Source organism: Protopterus annectens, chromosome 12.part0 (genome assembly GCF_019279795.1).
Source record: "Protopterus annectens isolate FY-2018-M chromosome 12.part0, PAN1.0, whole genome shotgun sequence".
Lineage (NCBI taxonomy): Eukaryota > Metazoa > Chordata > Ceratodontiformes > Protopteridae > Protopterus > Protopterus annectens.
The window spans coordinates 1,236,142,769-1,236,167,867 of NC_056746.1; the positions used below are offsets into that span (position 1 = coordinate 1,236,142,769).

At 39.3% G+C, this 25,099-nt stretch overlaps 1 protein-coding gene across 1 annotated transcript in view; it reads right to left on the reverse strand.

Moving 5' to 3' along the window:
• LOC122817089 (agouti signaling protein) overlaps window positions 1–25,099 on the reverse strand; it is a 465,337-nt gene that overhangs the window by 389,675 nt on the left and 50,563 nt on the right. The window lies entirely within an intron of this gene.

Sequence of the window (25,099 nt, forward strand, 5' to 3'; positions counted from 1 at the left end):
CAAGTGCAACTTGGACAGTTGGATGGGAAACCAGAAATTCATCCCTGGTTTGGCACCTATGTCTCTAATGGACACAGGTAAATGGTTCATCTCCCAGGCCCATGCTTACACTTATCAAGGGTATCAGAACTTGTCCGAGATTTAGGATGCATGGCTAGGCTTGAAAAGGCCCTTGTGGTCATTAGCCTAGTAAACACCTATGAACCTATTCCTGGGGGTGTGTCTTAGGGTTCCTTTTATATAGAACCACCACTATAGCTGTTTTCCAAACCTTACAACTGTTGCAGTAGGAGTTAGGTGAAGCTGATGCTATAAATTAGGCATCCAGGTAAATTGTCTGGCCCCATGGAAGTGCTATTTTTAGTTTTAGAGACTACAGGCATATTGAGTTTAGGGGCTGGATGGACGAAGGGATTTTTGGAATTTCAATGAATGTTTCTGGAGTAAAATAAGCAAGCAGTAAATCTGTCTGCATGTATGTTACCTTTGTCTTTAAAGTCTGAGGTCAGAGGGAGTAATGCCATTTTGGATCAGTTCTTCACATTGTAGAGTGTTATCTCCCAGTTTTCTAATGTAACTAAATAAGGATTTGCAGTTATCTTTGACTTCTGATGACAATTTCACTACATGTTTAGCACTGTTCTTTCTGAAGGTCATTTTCAATTATTTGCTAATCTTTTAAGTATTTAAATATCTCTTTAATGTGGGCAGACATTTTATAGATCTTATTTATAGTGGTAAACTAATTGTATAATTACTTTTTAAATTTCTATTGTATTTAGCTCTAGTGGGCACTATTGGATCTATATATTTTTTGTGTTAGAACCGGGATTGGTGACATTTCACTTCAGCTTCTAGATAGTTAATCATAGAATTTAATCAAGTTCCAGGTTCTTGAATTCAAACTTGTTTACCATTGTGGGGTTAGTGGTTTTAAAGGAGAAGGTTTCTAATTTGTGGGTCAGTTTATTCAGGGTGGAGATACTAAATGCTTGGTACACTAGACCAGTGATGATGAGGATCAGGTTCAAAATGTTCTGGCCCCTTGTGTGCTGGTCAACTATGTTTAAGGCACTGCCATTTACTAGGTCTATGAATCTTTGGGCATACCCAACTTTAGAGGTGTATGTGCACTGGATAATAGAAGAACAATTAAAATCTCCCAATGTAAAGATTCTATTGATAAAGGTAGTTCATTAAGTGCATTTAGGAATTTAAGATAGCTTACTAAGGACATGGACCATGTCCTATAACATACTATAATTGGATAGTTATTCTTATTAAGGATAACTTGGATTTAAGTTCAGTATTAATGTTCATGGAAATCTGCCTAAAGGTGACATTATCTTTGACAGATATGGATATGCCTCCGCAATGTCACTCAGGTCTGAATCCATGTAAGGAGAGAGTGCTGTCCATGCACTGAAACCAAATGTTTGCAAGAAAGGAAGAAGAAAGAGAAGACAAGGCAAACTTAACATTTATGAATATTTGAATACATATGCTAATAAATATTTCATTACCAAATCATTATCCATGCCTCAGGGCTGTAAAGCATTGAATGTATTTATTTCTTTGTTTGCTTGCTAACTGGATAAATTGAATGGTCTGGGACCCTTTTCAGACATGATGCAAGCAAAATGGAAACTATGCAGTATAACACACAAAATGGAAATTATATATACAAACACATAAATGCTAACAGTCATATATACAGTCCACTTGATTGTAATAGGCAAATATACAGCAAAAAACATGAATGTAAGAGGGACCACAGCATAGTATAATATGAATTTTCACCCATATTTACAGTTTGAATGGTAATATAAGATAAGGTACAACAATTACATTATTTACTTTATTGATTGCATGTAAGGCTCGACAGGATGAATGAAACAAACTGAATGAGTGATAATCAGACATGAAAAGTATGCCTGACTGATAGAGAATTTGTTGATTAAATGTTTTTGAAGGTACTACTCAAAGAGGTGCGTAGATAGTCGAGTCCTGAATTGGCTGAAGGGAGAACATTTTCTGGTATAAATGAATAGGTTGCTCAAGGTAGGTGAAGATATTATACCAAAGGCTTTTTTCAGTTACAAATGAGAGTGAAATGATGTGTGCACAATGAACGCATGCTCTAATTGATTGAATGCAGAATGGAGAGTGTAGCTCAGGTTGTCAGTTTGTTAGCAAAGACGGGGCAATAGTAAAGGTTCAGTCATTTGTATGTAAAGGGGTTAAGCATTAGTTTGGCTCTGCCAGTCACTATTAGCCAGTTGATTATGGTTAATATGAGACAGTGTGATTGGGTAATATAAGACAGTGTGATTGGGTAATGTGAGGCAGTGTGATTGGGTAATATAAGACAGTGTGATTGGGTAATGTGAGGCAGTGTGATTTCTCTGCTTTTGTAAAGGTGAATAAATCTACAGAGTTTTTTTGTCTGTTATTTGGAGGATTTTAATGTTTTTTGGTAGAGTGCAGAGAGATGATAGATAAAACATATTCCAACTTTGAGAGGAGTATGTTGATAGCTACAGCCCTACTATTTCCAGAGCACAAGATATGTGCAAAGCAATAGCCCTCTTAGCTCTACAACTTAGGAAATGTAAACACAGTTGGAGAGCTTAAATGTTTAAGAACTTTATTAATGATAAATTGTTTGCTGATCAAAGTCAAGGTGCTGCTCAAATGAGACTCCAATGTACCTTTGAGTTTTAACTTGCGGGAATATTATTGTACAATTAGACTTTTTATTGTTATGGTTGGTTACTAGCAAGTTTGTGAGTGGTAACAATGCATACGTGCAGTTTTTGTGCTACTGATAGATATTTTTTGAGAACATCTAGTCTCACAGTTCTTGATAGTTTGACTATTTGACTGCAGACTTTCCTCAATGTTCAAGGAGTAATGAAATCTCAACAAGATCAGATCATCAGCATTAATTCTACTGATTGTACTTGTCTGGTATGCAGGGAGAGAAATGATGAATATGGAGACAAAAAAGGGTTCGGGCATTGAGCCCTCTGGAACACTGGCCTTGAACATGACAGTAGCTGAGGAGCTTGTTCCAGATATTACTGGGAACGTTCCATTAAAGAAGTAAACTCTGAACCAAGCAAAACCACTCCTTTTAGAGATATTGCAGTAAACGTGTGGTAAAATACCTGAAAACCTCCCTTACATCAACAAATGGGATTGCTATGAAAAGACTTTTTTTCATGAAGACTTAGATCTGATTTGTGATGAAATAGATGATTCTAATAGTAATGCAAATGGGCCAGAAGCCATAATGATAGTCTAGACGAATATGATAGTTTTTAAAGTAGTCATATAACTGTTTGTAAGGAGTTTTCCAAACATTTTACTAAGCAGACATATGTTGGTATTAGGGTGGTCTTTAGTTGTGAAGGGGGGCATTAACTCGTGGCATGTGTATAATTAAGAACATTTTTGAAGCTTTGTGGGATGATGCCTGTAATGAGAGTGAGGTTAAATATGTGAGCAGATTACTGAGGATGCAAATATTAGAAACTTGGGATACAATCCCTTGCAATAGATTTCTTATTGTCTATGTTTGCCACCAGTGATTTGTTTCCTTGTGCAATATGGCCCTAACCTGAAAACTAGGAGCTATTCTGTGGTTAGAGGTTAGTACAGAAGTCAAGGATGGTGGATCAGGTCTGTCTGAGATTAGTCTGAGAATGTTGTCTGGAAATGCAGTGTTTGTGGCCTCCACAGGAACATGAATTTGGTGGCATAGAGATCAATGTGGCTTTAGTTTGTGTTTTGTAAACCCATTTTAGCTTGCTATATATTTCTCAAAGTCTTATCCTTTAGTCTAAAGATTGATTTCAAGTTTGGTGACCGATTGGGACAGGTTTGTCCCCTTATAGGATCATAGGAGGTTACTAGTCTAATGGGCCTGGGGCCCTTACAAACCTAACAAAGAGCTTATCCCCAAAAAGAAACCTCAATCAGCACCTGTTGACCTTGTCAATGAGGGCCACAGGTGGAACCCCTGGGACAAATTTGTATTTTCTCATCCACTCATCAAGGTTGCACTTGAAGAGAGTCAGCAAGGTAGTCTATTCCAGAGATGGGGCAGCCTCTGGGAGACAAACCTTTCTCTCCAGCAGGTTTTGTTGATGTCACATATTAGATTCAGGCCTTTCGAGTGGGTAATGCGCAAGGAGTTAAACTTACAGATATAGAGCATCTCTAGTAGGTCAGGGTCTAAGATTGCCTTGTAGGTGAGACACAGATCACTTCTGAGCAATCTGTATGATACCAAGTAGAGTGATAGTGATATGAGCCTGTCCACATAGGACAGGGTTTGGAGGCCATGGATTCTCTTTGTGAGGTATTTCTATGGCCCTTCCAGCTGGTGCAGATGTTTGTAGAGGTACGTTCCAAACGGGGCGTTATAGTCAATTATTGGTCTAATGAGGGAGAAGTATAGAGAGGTAATAACCTACTTTTTTCTGGATGCAATCCCTTTACTTATGAGATGGACCAGGTAAAATGCTTTTCTCACCACTGCCGTTATATGATGGTCGAATGTGAGATTGTTATCCACCTGAGTACCCAGGTCTCTCACCACAGGTCACATGCTTAGGGGGTTTCCATTGATGCGGTAATCAGCAGGGGCTGTGTTTTTGACAACTGGTATGATGATAACATTTTTTTGCATTTAGCTTGATGCCATGACTTTGGCACCAGTCATTAGTTACTGTGAGACTCTCTTGCAGGATGTTAACATCATTTGGGGAGTCAATGACAGCACCCAACCCTCCATAAACTTGGTCAGCCACAGGCCTTTTGTCTTTGCCTGGGCCTCTAAGAAGTAGATGCCTAGCAGGGGTCCCAGGACAGATCCCTGAGGAACTCCACTAGTGACAAGTCTGCTATTGGAGGTGGAGGCACCTATTTTGACCTTGAAGGTCCTGTTGGTGAGCCTGTTGGCCACCCACCTGATGAGATAGGGATTTACACCAAGTTGTGTTACCGTCTCGATGATGCCCAAGTTGAGGATTGTATCAAATAGCTTGGTAAGGCAGGGGGTGCTCTCTGCAGCCCTGAACCAAGTTTCTGTGACTGCACAGACATCGGCGTCTTCCAGTGCAAGGAGAGCCTCCAATGAGTGCATTTTCAGGTTAAGGCTCCTAGCCTTAAGCAGCATGACCTTCAATTTGTTTTTTGATGGATCTTTTATGTTGGAAGATTTGCCTTTGGGGCATTGCCTAAAAAAGGCACAATGGGGAAGGCGAGGGCCTTGGCCAGTATCCAGAATCCCAGTGGTGACAGGTGGAGGCCATCTCTGGCAAAGCATCGAGGCCTGTCAACCATGTCATCCCAGGCAGACAGATACTGGATCCCCTTGGAATGATACCAGAAACTAAGCCAACTGTTGGAAGTCAATTATGTTTTGTTGGTATTATGGTATCATTCTTGGTGAAGGTAGGATGCTGCTTAGGGCTACGGTCATACCTGCTTGGGGCACATACTCTGAGAGCTCAATCATGTCTCTCTTCATATAGTCCAGTGAGGGACCTCTCAAGTCATTCACATCAACATGGACAATGACAGAGTCATACTTGTACTTGCTGTGGTGAGACTTAAGTGTGTGCGTGATGTGGTGGATTCTGGAGTCAGACAAACAGCTGACTGTGACATTCTCCTTGTTGAGCCTGGTGAGGGGGGACATCGGTGTGTCTCACAATTGAGTTGGCAATGACTACTGTTTGGTTTATTGTTATGCCTTGTGGGCTGTGATGGTTTCTTGTTTTGCCTTATGGGCTGTGTTTGTGAGACACTGGTGTGTTGTCTGCTGTGTCTGATGTGTTTGGTGTTGTGTGTGGAATGTTTATGAGTGTGTTTTGGAGGTCTCTGCTGTTTAGGTAAGTTTTTATTGAGGACCTCTGCATAGGTGTGTGTGTGTGTGTGTGTGTGTGTGTGTGTGTGTGTGTGTGTGTGTGTGTGTGTGTTTGTGTGTTGTGCTTGGCAATGTGATGTGGGTGGTGTGGTGTTTGTGCTGGCAATCTCCTCTTTGTCAGGAGTACTGACTCTGGCATGAGAAAGCATGGATTTCAAGTTACTGATGTAGATGCATTTCTTGCAGGTAGAAGAATTATATGCTAAGAGAAGAGGGTTGTCAGTAAACATGAGGCAGTTGCTACACTGTCTCAGTATGCCCATGTCGACCAAGCTGGCAGGAGAAACTGATGGGAATTGTCCAGACATAGTGTTCCGAATACTTGGGCAGACTTATGGAGAGAGGGTTTTGATAAGGGTTTGTCCACAAGAGTGTAGACCACAAAAACCTTCTTAAATGTAAAGTAACTGGCCTGAAACACAAGTGCTAAAACCAAAACTAAGATGCTTAGAATAACAGATTAATCAGACTACTAACAAGCAGTAATAAATGCAGTACAATAAAAGCACTTGAACACTTAGGAACACACAGCAAAAATAAGGTAATAAAGCAGGAAGAACACAAGTACAGCACAAGCAGCTGAATAAAGTGTAAAAAATGTTTTTACACTTCACCTTAAATGCTGCAAAAGGAATGGCCTGTCTTGTATAAGAAGGATAATACCGAAGGAGAAAAGGCCAGCATGGGATAATTATCAATGAAGATATAGAGACAATACTGAGTTTCTTGTTCACAGAGTAATGTGGACTCCACTGAGTCCAGTATTGCTCTAACAAATTTTAGAATAGGTAGGATTTTACAAGCTTTAAATTACCATTTTATAATTATAGGACAGTAGTCATTGAGGGTGTTTGAATAGAATACCAAACGCACTAAACTGCAAAATTTTAAATCTCAAACTGTCATAGTCGGCCACCTCCACCACCCTCTACATACTACCTACCCAAACAAAATAAATAAACCACATACATACACTAACCAAACCCTACTCCTAAACCTAAAGTAAAGCACCAAAACTCAACTTCTAAACCCTACACTAAACCTCACATACACAACTATCTCTGCACTATCCTTAACCCCTCCCTAACCCTAAGGTCCGTAACTACCGCACACTTCCCCTACGAAAATAGAAACAAAATAAATAATCCACATACAGACATTTACCAAAACCCTACTCCTAACCCTATACTAAATCTTACATACATTAACTATCTATGCACTTACCTTAATCAGCACCCTAACCCTAAGGTCCGTAACTATCGCACACTTACCTCATGGAGCTATACCACAGACGGGCCAACCATGGTAATTTGACATTTCCAAATTCACGGTTTTGGGCGTTCGCTGTAATGCTGGTTCGCGCAATGCATGTCGATGTTTACAGATTCGCTTAAACGGACTTTCGCTCTCGTAATAGGGAGCCAGATAACTGTAGTGTCTGGTTGATTGAGAGTGGCATTTGGCAAGTGGAATTGTGTATGAGAGATTGGAGAAAGAAAGAGTGAGTGAATGCATGTTTGAAAGCAGACGCGACTGTGTGTGAGAGATTGGAATCGAGAGAGAAAGACTGAGTGAATGCATGTATGAAAGCAGAAGAAACTGCGAGTGAGCGATAAGAGTGAGTGAGTGAGTGAGTGAGTGAGTGAGTGAGTGAGTGAGTGAGTGAATGCATGTATGAAAGGTGAAGAGACTGTGTGGGTGAGCGATCAGAGTGAGGGACTGGGTGAATGCATGTATGAAAGCGGAAGAGACTGTGTGGGTAACTGATCAGAGTGAATGACTGGTTGAATGCATGTATGAAAGCTGAAAAGACTGTGTGGGTGAGTGATTGGAGATTTTCTATTGCCAGTTGCTTAACAGTGCTGGTTGCTTGAGTTCAGGTTAACTGACAGTTTACTGTATAGACATTTTTTAATATATGATGAAAATAGTTCCTCCACCCAGTGTTTCAAAGTCGCTATAGGACATGTAATTGTTGCTGGATGAAATATTTTGTACCATATCCTTGCAACATATAGGTCCCCCTCCATGTCCCAGGAGAACCCCACTACCTATCTGAATGTACTAAGGAAACCCATACTACCTATCTCAATGTACTAAGGAAACCCATACTACCTATCTCAATGTACTAAGGAAACCCATACTACCTATCTCAATGTACTAAGGAAACCCATACTACCTATCTCAATGTACTAAGGAAGCCCATACTACCTATCTGAATGTACTAAGGAAGCCCATACTACCTATCTCAATGTACTAAGGAAACCCATACTACCTATCTCAATGTACTAAGGAAGCCCATACTACCTATCTCAATGTACTAAGGAAACCCATACTACCTATCTGAATGTACTAAGGAAGCCCATACTACCTATCTCAATGTACTAAGGAAGCCCATACTAACTATGTCAATGTACTAAGGAAACCCATACTACCTATCTGAATGTACTAAGGAAGCCCATACTACCTATCTCAATGTACTAAGGAAGCCCATACTACCTATCTCAATGTACTAAGGAAGCCCATACTACCTATCTCAATGTACTAAGGAAACCCATACTACCTATCTCAATGTACTAAGGAAACCCATACTACCTATCTCAATGTACTAAGGAAGCCCATACTACCTATCTCAATGTACTAAGGAAACCCATACTACCTATCTCAATGTACTAAGGAAACCCATACTACCTATCTGAATGTACTAAGGAAACCCATACTACCTATCTCAATGTACTAAGGAAACCCATACTACCTATCTCAATGTACTAAGGAAACCCATACTACCTATCTCAATGTACTAAGGAAACCCATACTACCTATCTGAATGTACTAAGGAAACCCATACTACCTATCTCAATGTACTAAGGAAACCCATACTACCTATCTCAATGTACTAAGGAAACCCATACTACCTATCTCAATGTACTAAGGAAGCCCATACTACCTATCTCAATGTACTAAGGAAGCCCATACTACCTATCTCAATGTACTAAGGAAACCCATACTACCTATCTCAATGTACTAAGGAAGCCCATACCATACTACCTATCTCAATGTACTAAGGAAACCCATACTACCTATCTCAATGTACTAAGGAAGCCCATACTACCTATCTGAATGTACTAAGGAAGCCCATACTACCTATCTCAATGTACTAAGGAAACCCATACTACCTATCTCAATGTACTAAGGAAGCCCATACTACCTATCTCAATGTACTAAGGAAGCCCATACTACCTATCTCAATGTACAAAGAAAGCCCATACTACCTATCTCAATGTACTAAGGAAGCCCATACTACCTATCTCAATGTACTAAGGAAACCCATACTACCTATCTCAATGTACTAAGGAAGCCCATACTACCTATCTGAATGTACTAAGGAAACACATACTACCTATCTGAATGTACTAAGGAAACCCATACTACTTATCTCAATGTACTAATGAAACCCATACTACCTATCTCAATGTACTAAGGAAACCCATACTACCTATCTCAATGTACTAAGGAAGCCCATACTACCTATCTCAATGTACTAAGGAAACCCATACTACCTATCTCAATGTACTAAGGAAACCCATACTACCTATCTCAATGTACTAAGGAAACCCATACTACCTATCTCAATGTACTAAGGAAACCCATACTACCTATCTCAATGTACTAAGGAAGCCCATACTACCTATCTCAATGTACTAAGGAAACCCATACTACCTATCTCAATGTACTAAGGAAACCCATACTACCTATCTCAATGTACTAAGGAAACCCATACTACCTATCTCAATGTACTAAGGAAGCCCATACTACCTATCTCAATGTACTAAGGAAACCCATACTACCTATCTCAATGTACTAAGGAAACCCATACTACCTATCTGAATGTACTAAGGAAGCCCATACTACCTATCTCAATGTACTAAGGAAGCCCATACTAACTATGTCAATGTACTAAGTAAGCCCATACTACCTATCTCAATGTATTAAGGAATCCCATACTACCTATCTCAATGTACTAAGGAAACCCATACTACCTATCTCAATGTACTAAGGAAACCCATACTACCTATCTCAATGTACTAAGGAAACCCATACTACCTATCTCACTGTATTAAGGAAGCCCAAACTACCTATCTCAATGTACTAAGGAAGCCCATACTACCTATCTCAATGTACTAAGGAAGCCCATACTACCTATCTGAATGTACTAAGGAAACCCATACTACCTATCTGAATGTACTAAGGAAGCCCATGCTACCTATCTGAATGTACTAAAGAAACCCATACTACCTATCTGAATGTACTAAGGAAACCCATACTACCTATCTGAATGTACTAAGGAAACCCATACTACCTATCTCACTGTACTAAGGAAACCCATACTACCTATCTCAATGTACTAAGGAAACCCATACTACCTATCTGAATGTACTAAGGAAACCTATACCACCTATCTCAATGTACTAAGGAATCCCATACTACTTATCTCAGTGTACTAAGGAAACCTATACTGCCTATCTCAGTGTACTAAGGAAACCCATACTACCTATCTGAATGTACTAAGGAAACCCATACTACCTATCTCAATGTACTAAGGAAACCCATACTACCTATCTCAATGTACTAAGGAAACCCATACTACCTATCTCAATGTACTAAGGAAACCCATACTACCTATCTCAATGTACTAAGGAAGCCCATACTACCTATCTGAATGTACTAAGGAAGCCCATACTACCTATCTCAATGTACTAAGGAAACCCATACTACCTATCTCAATGTACTAAGGAAGCCCATACTACCTATCTCAATGTACTAAGGAAACCCATACTACCTATCTGAATGTACTAAGGAAGCCCATACTACCTATCTCAATGTACTAAGGAAGCCCATACTACCTATCTCAATGTACTAAGGAAACCCATACTACCTATCTCAATGTACTAAGGAAGCCCATACTACCTATCTCAATGTACTAAGGAAGCCCATACTACCTATCTCAATGTACTAAGGAAGCCCATACTACCTATCTCAATGTACTAAGGAAACCCATACTACCTATCTCAATGTACTAAGGAAACCCATACTACCTATCTCAATGTACTAAGGAAGCCCATACTACCTATCTCAATGTACTAAGGAAACCCATACTACCTATCTCAATGTACTAAGGAAACCCATACTACCTATCTCAATGTACTAAGGAAGCCCATACTACCTATCTCAATGTACTAAGGAAACCCATACTACCTATCTCAATGTACTAAGGAAACCCATACTACCTATCTGAATGTACTAAGGAAACCCATACTACCTATCTCAATGTACTAAGGAAACCCATACTACCTATCTCAATGTACTAAGGAAACCCATACTACCTATCTCAATGTACTAAGGAAACCCATACTACCTATCTGAATGTACTAAGGAAACCCATACTACCTATCTCAATGTACTAAGGAAACCCATACTACCTATCTCAATGTACTAAGGAAACCCATACTACCTATCTCAATGTACTAAGGAAGCCCATACTACCTATCTCAATGTACTAAGGAAGCCCATACTACCTATCTCAATGTACTAAGGAAGCCCATACTACCTATCTCAATGTACTAAGGAAGCCCATACTACCTATCTCAATGTACTAAGGAAACCCATACTACCTATCTCAATGTACTAAGGAAGCCCATACTACCTATCTGAATGTACTAAGGAAACCCATACTACCTATCTGAATGTACTAAGGAAACCCATACTACTTATCTCAATGTACTAATGAAACCCATACTACCTATCTCAATGTACTAAGGAAACCCATACTACCTATCTCAATGTACTAAGGAAGCCCATACTACCTATCTCAATGTACTAAGGAAACCCATACTACCTATCTCAATGTACTAAGGAAACCCATACTACCTATCTCAATGTACTAAGGAAACCCATACTACCTATCTCAATGTACTAAGGAAACCCATACTACCTATCTCAATGTACTAAGGAAGCCCATACTACCTATCTCAATGTACTAAGGAAACCCATACTACCTATCTCAATGTACTAAGGAAACCCATACTACCTATCTCAATGTACTAAGGAAACCCATACTACCTATCTCAATGTACTAAGGAAGCCCATACTACCTATCTCAATGTACTAAGGAAACCCATACTACCTATCTCAATGTACTAAGGAAGCCCATACTAACTATGTCAATGTACTAAGTAAGCCCATACTACCTATCTCAATGTATTAAGGAATCCCATACTACCTATCTCAGTGTACTAAGGAAACCTATACTGCCTATCTCAGTGTACTAAGGAAACCCATACTACCTATCTCAATGTACTAATGAAACCCATACTACCTATCTCAATGTATTAAGGAAGCCCAAACTACCTATCTCAATGTACTAAGGAAGCCCATACTACCTATCTCAATGTACTAAGGAAGCCCATACTACCTATCTGAATGTACTAAGGAAACCCATACTACCTATCTCAATGTACTAAGGAAACCCATACTACCTATCTGAATGTACTAAGGAAACCCATACTACCTATCTGAATGTACTAAGGAAACCCATACTACCTATCTGAATGTACTAAGGAAACCCATACTACCTATCTCAATGTACTAAGGAAACCCATACTACCTATCTCAATGTACTAAGGAAACCCATACTACCTATCTGAATGTACTAAGGAAACCCATACTACCTATCTCAATGTACTAAGGAATCCCATACTACTTATCTCAGTGTACTAAGGAAACCTATACTGCCTATCTCAGTGTACTAAGGAAACCCATACTACGTATCTGAATGTACTAAGGAAACCCATACTACCTATCTCAATGTACTAAAGAAACCCATACTACCTATCTCAATGTACTAAGGAAACCCATACTACCTATCTCAATGTACTAAGGAAGCCCATACTACCTATCTCAATGTACTAAGGAAGCCCATACTACCTATCTCAATGTACTAAGAAAGCCCATACTACCTATCTCAATGTACTAAGGAAGCCCATACTACCTATCTCAATGTACTAAGGAAACCCATACTACCTATCTCAATGTACTAAGGAAGCCCATACTACCTATCTGAATGTACTAAGGAAACCCATACTACCTATCTGAATGTACTAAGGAAACCCATACTACTTATCTCAATGTACTAATGAAACCCATACTACCTATCTCAATGTACTAAGGAAACCCATACTACCTATCTCAATGTACTAAGGAAGCCCATACTACCTATCTCAATGTACTAAGGAAACCCATACTACCTATCTCAATGTACTAAGGAAACCCATACTACCTATCTCAATGTACTAAGGAAACCCATACTACCTATCTCAATGTACTAAGGAAACCCATACTACCTATCTCAATGTACTAAGGAAACCCATACTACCTATCTCAATGTACTAAGGAAACCCATACTACCTATCTCAATGTACTAAGGAAACCCATACTACCTATCTCAATGTACTAAGGAAACCCATACTACCTATCTCAATGTACTAAGGAAACCCATACTACCTATCTCAATGTACTAAGGAAGCCCATACTACCTATCTCAATGTACTAAGGAAACCCATACTACCTATCTCAATGTACTAAGGAAACCCATACTACCTATCTCAATGTACTAAGGAAGCCCATACTACCTATCTCAATGTACTAAGGAAGCCCATACTACCTATCTCAATGTACTAAGGAAGCCCATACTACCTATCTCAATGTACTAAGGAAGCCCATACTACCTATCTCAATGTACTAAGGAAGCCCATACTACCTATCTCAATGTACTAAGGAAACCCATACTACCTATCTCAATGTACTAAGGAAGCCCATACTACCTATCTCAATGTACTAAGGAAACCCATACTACCTATCTCAATGTACTAAGGAAACCCATACTACCTATCTCAATGTACTAAGGAAACCCATACTACCTATCTCAATGTACTAAGGAAGCCCATACTACCTATCTCAATGTACTAAGGAAGCCCATACTACCTATCTCAATGTACTAAGGAAGCCCATACTACCTATCTCAATGTACTAAGGAAACCCATACTACCTATCTCAATGTACTAAGGAAGCCCATACTACCTATCTCAATGTACTAAGGAAACCCATACTACCTATCTCAATGTACTAAGGAAGCCCATACTACCTATCTCAATGTACTAAGGAAACCCATACTACCTATCTCAATGTACTAAGGAAACCCATACTACCTATCTCAATGTACTAAGGAAACCCATACTACCTATCTCAATGTACTAAGGAAACCCATACTACCTATCTCAATGTACTAAGGAAACCCATACTACCTATCTCAATGTACTAAGGAAACCCATACTACCTATCTCAATGTACTAAGGAAACCCATACTACCTATCTCAATGTACTAAGGAAACCCATACTACCTATCTCAATGTACTAAGGAAACCCATACTACCTATCTCAATGTACTAAGGAAACCCATACTACCTATCTCAATGTACTAAGGAAACCCATACTACCTATCTCAATGTACTAAGGAAACCCATACTACCTATCTCAATGTACTAAGGAAACCCATACTACCTATCTCAATGTACTAAGGAAACCCATACTACCTATCTCAATGTACTAAGGAAACCCATACTACCTATCTCAATGTACTAAGGAAACCCATACTACCTATCTCAATGTACTAAGGAAACCCATACTACCTATCTCAATGTACTAAGGAAGCCCATACTACCTATCTCAATGTACTAAGGAAGCCCATACTACCTATCTCAATGTACTAAGGAAGCCCATACTACCTATCTCAATGTACTAAGGAAACCCATACTACCTATCTCAATGTACTAAGGAAGCCCATACTACCTATCTGAATGTACTAAGGAAACCCATACTACCTATCTGAATGTACTAAGGAAACCCATACTACCTATCTCAATGTACTAAGGAAACCCATACTACCTATCTCAATGTACTAAGGAAACCCATACTACCTATCTCAATGTACTAAGGAAGCCCATACTACCTATCTCAATGTACTAAGGAAACCCATACTACCTATCTCAATGTACTAAGGAAACCCATACTACCTATCTCAATGTACTAAGGAAGCCCATACTACCTATCTCAATGTACTAAGGAAACCCATACTACCTATCTGAATGTACTAAGGTAACCCATACTACCTATCTTAATGTACTAAGGAAACCCATACTACCTATCTGAATGTACTAAGGAAACCCATACTACTTATCTCAATGTACTAATGAAACCCATACTACCTATCTCAATGTACTAAGGAAACCCATACTACCTATCTCAATGTACTAAGGAAGCCCATACTACCTATCTCAATGTACTAAGGAAACCCATACTACCTATCTCAATGTACTAAGGAAACCCATACTACCTATCTCCATGTACTAAGGAAACCCATACTACCTATCTCAATGTACTAAGGAAACCCATACTACCTATCTGAATGTACTAAGGAAGCCCATACTACCTATCTCAATGTACTAAGGAAACCCATACTACCTATCTGAATGTACTAAGGAAACCCATACTACCTATCTCAATGTACTAAGGAAACCCATACTACCTATCTGAATGTACTAAGGAAGCCCATGCTACCTATCTCAATGTACTAAGGAAACCCATACTACCTATCTCAATGTACTAAGGAAGCCCATACTACCTATCTCAATGTACTAAGGAAGCCCATACTACCTATCTCAATGTACTAAGGAAGCCCATACTACCTATCTCAATGTACTAAGGAAGCCCATACTACCTATCTCAATGTACTAAGGAATCCCATACTTCCTATCTCAGTGTGCTAAGGAAACCTATACTACCTATCTCAGTGTATTAAGGAAACCCATACTAGCTATCTGAATGTACTAAGGAAACCCATACTACCTATCTCAATGTACTAAGGAAGCCCATACTACCTTTCTCAATGTACTAAGGAAGCCCATACTATCTATCTCAATGTACTAAGGAAACCCATACTACCTATCTCAATGTACTAAGGAAGCCCATACTACCTATCTGAATGTACTAAGGAAACCCATACTACCTATCTGAATGTACTAAGGAAACCCATACTACCTATTTCAATGTACTAAGGAAACCCATACTACCTATCTCAATGTACTAAGAAACCCATACTGCCTATCTCAATGTACTAAGGAAACCCATACTGCCTATCTCAATGTACTAAGGACGCCCATACTACCTATCTGAATGTACTATTGAAACCCATACTACCTATCTGAATGTACTAAGGAAACCCATACTACCTATCTCAATGTACTAAGGAAGCCCATACTACCTATCTCAATGTACTAAGGAAACCCATACTACCTGTCTCAATATACTAAGGATTCCCATACTACCTATCTCAATGTACTAAGGAATCCCATACTACTTATCTCAGTATACTAAGGAAACCTATACTGCCTATCTCAGTGTACTAAGGAAACCCATACTACCTATCTGAATGTACTAAGGAAACCCATACTACCTATCTCAATGTACTAAAGAAACCCATACTACCTATCTCAATGTACTAAGGAAACCCATACTACCTATCTCAATGTACTAAGGAAGCCCATACTACCTATCTCAATGTACTAAGGAAGCCCATACTACCTATCTCAATGTACTAAGGAAGCCCATACTACCTATCTGAATGTACTAAGGAAACCCATACTACCTATCTGAATGTACTAAGGAAACCCATACTACTTATCTCAATGTACTAATGAAACCCATACTACCTATCTCAATGTACTAAGGAAACCCATACTACCTATCTCAATGTACTAAGGAAGCCCATACTACCTATCTCAATGTACTAAGGAAGCCCAAACTACCTATCTCAATGTACTAAGGAAGCCCATACTACCTATCTCAATGTACTAAGGAAGCCCATACTACCTATCTCAATGTACTGAGGAATCCCATATTTCCTATCTCAGTGTGCTAAGGAAACCTATACTGCCTATCTCAGTGTATTAAGGAAACCCATACTAGCTATCTGAATGTACTAAGGAAACCCATACTACCTATCTCAATGTACTAAGGAAGCCCATACTACCTATCTCAATGTACTAAGGAAGCCCATACTACCTATCTCAATGTACTAAGGAAGCCCATACTACCTATCTCAATGTACTAAGGAAGCCGATACTACCTATCTCAATGTACTAAGGAAGCCCATACTACCTATCTCAATGTACTAAGGAATCCCATACTACCTATCTCAATGTACTAAGGAATCCCATACTACCTATCTCAGTGTCCTAGGAAAACTATACTACCTATCTCAATGTACTAATGAAACCCATACTACCTATCTGAATGTACTAAGGAAACCCATACTACCTATCACAATGTACTAAGGAAACCCATACTACCTATCTCAATGTACTAAGGAAGCCCATACTACCTATCTCAATGTACTAAGGAAACCCATACTACCTATCTCAATGTACTAAGGAAGCCCATACTACCTATCTGAAAGTACTAAGGAAACCCATACTACCTATCTGAATGTACTAAGGAAACCCATACTACCTATCTCAATGTACTAAGGAAACCCATACTACCTATCTGAATGTACTAAGGAAACCCATACTACCTATCTGAATGTACTAAGGAAACCCACACTACCTATCTAACTGTACTAAGGAAACCCATGCTACCTATCTCAATGTACTAAGGAAACCCATACTACCTATCTCAATGTACTAAGGAAACCCATACTACCTATCTGAATGTACTAAGGAAACCCATACTACCTATCTCAATGTACTAAGGAATCCCATACTACTTATCTCAGTGTACTAAGGAAACCTATACTGCCTATCTCAGTGTACTAAGGAAACCCATACTACGTATCTGAATGTACTAAGGAAACCCATACTACCTATCTCAATGTACTAAAGAAACCCATACTACCTATCTCAATGTACTAAGGAAACCCATACTACCTATCTCAATGTACTAAGGAAGCCCATACTACCTATCTCAATGTACTAAGGAAGCCCATACTACCTATCTCAATGTACTAAGAAAGCCCATACTACCTATCTCAATGTACTAAGGAAGCCCATACTACCTATCTCAATGTACTAAGGAAACCCATACTACCTATCTCAATGTACTAAGGAAGCCCATACTACCTATCTGAATGTACTAAGGAAACCCATACTACCTATCTGAATGTACTAAGGAAACCCATACTACTTATCTCAATGTACTAATGAAACCCATACTACCTATCTCAATTTACTAAGGAAACCCATACTACCTATCTCAATGTACTAAGGAAGCCCATACTACCTATCTCAATGTACTAAGGAAACCCATACTACCTATCTCAATGTACTAAGGAAACCCATACTACCTATCTCAATGTACTAAGGAAGCCCATACTACCTATCTCAATGTACTAAGGAAACCCATACTACCTATCTGAATGTACTAAGGTAACCCATACTACCTATCTTAATGTACTAAGGAAACCCATACTACCTATCTGAATGTACTAAGGAAACCCATACTACTTATCTCAATGTACTAATGAAACCCATACTACCTATCTCAATGTACTAAGGAAACCCATACTACCTATCTCAATGTACTAAGGAAGCCCATACTACCTATCTCAATGTACTAAGGAAACCCATACTACCTATCTCAATGTACTAAGGAAACCCATACTACCTATCTCCATGTACTAAGGAAACCCATACTACCTATCTCAATGTACTAAGGAAACCCATACTACCTATCTGAATGTACTAAGGAAGCCAATACTACCTATCTCAATGTACTAAGGAAACCCATACTACCTATCTGAATGTACTAAGGAAACCCATACTACCTATCTCAATGTACTAAGGAAACCCATACTACCTATCTGAATGTACTAAGGAAGCCCATGCTACCTATCTCAATGTACTAAGGAAACCCATACTACCTATCTCAATGTACGTAGGAAGCCCATACTACCTATCTCAATGTACTAAGGAAGCCCATACTACCTATCTCAATGTACTAAGGAAGCCCATACTACCTATCTCAATGTACTAAGGAAGCCCATACTACCTATCTCAATGTACTAAGGAATCCCATACTTCCTATCTCAGTGTGCTAAGGAAACCTATACTACCTATCTCAGTGTATTAAGGAAACCCATACTAGCTATCTGAATGTACTAAGGAAACCCATACTACCTATCTCAATGTACTAAGGAAGCCCATACTACCTTTCTCAATGTACTAAGGAAGCCCATACTATCTATCTCAATGTACTAAGGAAACCCATACTACCTATCTCAATGTACTAAGGAAGCCCATACTACCTATCTGAATGTACTAAGGAAACCCATACTACCTATCTGAATGTACTAAGGAAACCCATACTACCTATTTCAATGTACTAAGGAAACCCATACTACCTATCTCAATGTACTAAGAAAACCCATACTGCCTATCTCAATGTACTAAGGAAACCCATACTGCCTATCTCAATGTACTAAGGAAGCCCATACTACCTATCTGAATGTACTATGGAAAACCATACTACCTATCTGAATGTACTAAGGAAACCCATACTACCTATCTCAATGTACTAAGGAAGCCCATACTACCTATCTCAATGTACTAAGGAAACCCATACTACCTGTCTCAATATACTAAGGATTCCCATACTACCTATCTCAATGTACTAAGGAATCCCATACTACTTATCTCAGTATACTAAGGAAACCTATACTGCCTATCTCAGTGTACTAAGGAAACCCATACTACCTATCTGAATGTACTAAGGAAACCCATACTACCTATCTCAATGTACTAAAGAAACCCATACTACCTATCTCAATGTACTAAGGAAACCCATACTACCTATCTCAATGTACTAAGGAAGCCCATACTACCTATCTCAATGTACTAAGGAAGCCCATACTACCTATCTCAATGTACTAAGGAAGCCCATACTACCTATCTGAATGTACTAAGGAAACCCATACTACCTATCTGAATGTACTAAGGAAACCCATACTACTTATCTCAATGTACTAATGAAACCCATACTACCTATCTCAATGTACTAAGGAAACCCATACTACCTATCTCAATGTACTAAGGAAGCCCATACTACCTATCTCAATGTACTAAGGAAACCCATACTACCTATCTCAATGTACTAAGGAAACCCATACTACCTATCTCAATGTACTAAGGAAGCCCATACTACCTATCTCAATGTACTAAGGAAATCCATACTACCTATCTGAATGTACTAAGGTAACCCATACTACCTATCTTAATGTACTAAGGAAACCCATACTACCTATCTGAATGTACTAAGGAAACCCATACTACTTATCTCAATGTACTAATGAAACCCATACTACCTATCTCAATGTACTAAGGAAACCCATACTACCTATCTCAATGTACTAAGGAAGCCCATGCTACCTATCTCAATGTACTAAGGAAACCCATACTACCTATCTCAATGTACTAAGGAAACCCATACTACCTATCTCAATGTACTAAGGAAGCCCATACTACCTATCTCAATGTACTAAGGAAACCCATACTACCTATCTGAATGTACTAAGGAAACCCATACTACCTATCTTAATATACTAAGGAAACCCATACTACCTATCTCAATGTACTAAGGAAGCCCATACTACCTATCTCAATGTACTAAGGAAGCCCAAACTACCTATCTCAATGTACTAAGGAAGCCCATACTACCTATCTCAATGTACTAAGGAAGCCCATACTACCTATCTCAATGTACTAAGGAATCCCATATTTCCTATCTCAGTGTGCTAAGGAAACCTATACTACCTATCTCAGTGTATTAAGGAAACCCATACTAGCTATCTGAATGTACTAAGGAAACCCATACTACCTATCTCAATGTACTAAGGAAGCCCATACTACCTATCTCAATGTACTAAGGAAGCCCATACTACCTATCTCAATGTACTAAGGAAGCCCATACTACCTATCTCAATGTACTAAGGAATCCCATACTACCTATCTCAATGTACTAAGGAATCCCATACTACCTATCTCAGTGTCCTAGGAAAACGATACTACCTATCTCAATGTACTAATGAAACCCATACTACCTATCTGAATGTACTAAGGAAACCCATACTACCTATCACAATGTACTAAGGAAACCCATACTACCTATCTCAATGTACTAAGGAAGCCCATACTACCTATCTCAATGTACTAAGGAAACCCATACTACCTATCTCAATGTACTAAGGAAGCCCATACTACCTATCTGAAAGTACTAAGAAAACCCATACTACCTATCTGAATGTACTAAGGAAACCCATACTACCTATCTGAATGTACTAAGGAAACCCATACTACCTATCTGAATGTACTAAGGAAACCCATACTACCTATCTCAATGTACTAAGGAAACCCATACTACCTATCTGAATGTACTAAGGAAACCCATACTACCTATCTCAATGTACTAAGGAAACCCATACTACCTATCTCAATGTACTAAGGAAACCCATACTACCTATCTCAATGTACTAAGGAAACCCATACTACCTATCTCAATGTACTACGGAAGCCCATACTACCTATCTCAATGTACTAAGGAAGCCCATACTACCTATCTCAATGTACTAAGGAAACCCATACTACCTATCTCAATGTACTAAGGAAGCCCATACTACCTATCTCAATGTACTAAGGAAACCCATACTACCTATCTGAATGTACTAAGGAAACCCATACTACCTATCTCAATGTACTAAGGAAACCCATACTACCTATCTCAATGTACTAAGGAAGCCCATACTACCTATCTCAATGTACTAAGGAAGCCCATACTACCTATCTCAATGTACTAAGGAAACCCATACTACCTATCTCAATGTACTAAGGAAGCCCATACTACCTATCTCAATGTACTAAGGAAGCCCATACTACCTATCTCAATGTACTAAGGAAGCCCATACTACCTATCTCAATGTACTAAGGAATCCCATACTTCCTATCTCAGTGTGCTAAGGAAACCTATACTACCTATCTCAGTGTATTAAGGAAACCCATACTAGCTATCTGAATGTACTAAGGAAACCCATACTACCTATCTCAATGTACTAAGGAAGCCCATACTACCTTTCTCAATGTACTAAGGAAGCCCATACTATCTATCTCAATGTACTAAGGAAACCCATACTACCTATCTCAATGTACTAAGGAAGCCCATACTACCTATCTGAATGTACTAAGGAAACCCATACTACCTATCTGAATGTACTAAGGAAACCCATACTACCTATCTCAATGTACTAAGGAAACCCATACTACCTATCTCAATGTACTAAGAAAACCCATACTACCTATCTCAATGTACTAAGGAAACCCATACTGCCTATCTCAATGTACTAAGGAAGCCCATACTACCTATCTGAATGTACTATGGAAAACCATACTACCTATCTGAATGTACTAAGGAAACCCATACTACCTATCTCAATGTACTAAGGAAGCCCATACTACCTATCTCAATGTACTAAGGAAACCCATACTACCTGTCTCAATATACTAAGGATTCCCATACTACCTATCTCAGTGTACTAAGGAAACCTATACTACCTATCTCAATATACTAAGGAAACCCATGCTATCCATCTCAATGTACTAAGGAAACCCATACTACCTATCTGAATGCACTAAGGAATCCCATACTACCTATCTCAATGTAGTAGAGTCCCTCATTGTTCAACCCAATACAATATTCATTGGGGATCTCAACTATCCCTCTGTAGACTGGGAATCCTACACCACTACTAATGCACAAGCCTAGCAATTCCTAAAGTTTATTAATACTAAATGCTGTAACAGTTGGTTCATTCTCCTTTCAGGTGTATAAACAACCTTGACCTTGTACTCACAAACCTGACGGGGGGTGGGGGTGGCAATGCTCCTCATCTAGTATAATATTTTTGCTTGTTAGATCTGACCATAAGGCATTATTACTTGAAATAAAAATTAAATCCAGACATCCAGCAAAACCAAAAACCTTTAGAAACTATTCCAAGGCTAACATCTCTCTACTAAGCAACACCTTGGCTAAATTGCAAGCACCCCAAACTGAGTAAACACCATAGAATACACTGAGCTATTTAGAAAATGTCTATACAGCCATACTGATAGCTGTAGAGCATGAGCTGTGCCCACTCATATTAAGAATAAGACAAACTCAAAAGGCACATCACCCTGGTGGAATCACAATATCATTCAGTTATTCAACAACAAAAAAAATCTTGGCCAAGCATATGAGGAACAAAGCCATACACACTAAAATCCCCCTGACCAATCTAAACAGACAGTTAAGAGGGTTAATTAACGCTTTAAAGGCTACATTTGAAGAAAAAATAGCTTCTCAGGCAAGGAACAACCGCAAAGCTTTCTACAGATATGTCCGTAACCTCAGAGGAAATACACAACAAAGCCCAGAACTTACTGAAAATGGCATCACCCACAATGAAGCAGAGGCCACTGCCAACCTTTTGGCTGGCAGGTTTAGCTCTAATTTCTCCTCCCAGTCCCCCACGATAGACCAAAGGAAATACCACATAACACAATCCCACAACTATTACTAGAGAACAGGTCATTAATGAACATTCCAGCCCCAAAAACACTGCATGAATGGGCCCCAATAACATCCTGGGATGTTTAATAAATAGCATGAAACATGACCTCTCTGGTCCACTTGAATCACTTTTCAAATAGAGACTTCAGATGAATACAGTCATTCCCCTGCACAAAGGAGGTCCAGACACTGATTCAGGTGACTACAGGCCCATAAGTCTTACCAGACTCATGCTTAAGGCCATGGAAAGAATCATCATGGATATGATAAATTAAGATATAGGTAACCTGCAAATGCTGGGCCCCATCACAGTTCAGCTTTGTTAAAGGAAGGTCATGCATATTACATCTGGTGGAATTTTTTCAGAAGGTCATCAAAGCACTGGATGAAAAGTAAGATTGTGCAAACAGCTTACCTCTGCCTGGCAAGACTTTTGATACAATACCCACTCAGGCATTATAGACAAGTTCACTAATTTAAGTATAAACCTTTTATCACCTGCTGGATTGCCAACTGGCTCACTGATAGGACCCAGGAGGTCAAAATACATAAGGCCATCTCCATCAAGAGGTCAGTTACTAGAAGAATCCCCAGGGCTCGGTACTAGGCCCTCTCTTTTTGGCATGTATTTCTCTGTAATGGTGAAGGTTTATGGCTCACTAAGTTTGCAGATGATTGCAAGGTGGGCGTTATCATCAACTCCCCTGCAGACTCTAGCATTCTTTAAGAAGGTCTATCTCTGACTAACAAATGGTGCCAAAGCCATGCTCTTAAACTCAGTGCTAAGAAATGCACACTTGTACCCTTTGAAAAACCAACCATCCAGGCTAATTACCATGTTGGTAAAACACCCCTAAGCGTCGACCCAATGGTCAGGGATCTGAGTACACACGTCGACAGTAACCATATCTTCGACCACCATGTGGCCAGAGTGGTGAGGAAGTCCTTTTATGCTGTGCAACTTATAAGTAAGGACATGGCATCTAGGTCCAAAGAGGTCATTATCCCACTGTCTTCCGCCCTTATCAGACAAATCATAGAGTACAATGCTCCCTTTGGTATGTACTTGGCCAGGCATATGCAGCAACTAGAGTGAACTCAAAGGTTCCTTACAAAAAGAGTACAAGGCATAACAAACCTGCCTTATGAAGAGTGGTTTAAAGCCCTTTCCTTCTACTCAGTCTCCTATAGATTGCTGAGGGGTGATCTATGTCTGGCTTACAAGGCATCCACAAATTCCACACTTATGTATCTCCTACATACTTGTAAGGCAAAGAGTACCAAAAATACAAGGTCTGGTTACCTGAATTTTGTCTTTGGTGACTTAAACAGAACATGCTGGAGAGACAGATATGTGTATCAGAGACTGCCCCTCCTATGAAACAGGCTTCACATCCATGTGAAGCTGAGTTTGTTTTTTACCCAGTTTAAGCATAACCAAGACAGGTGGAT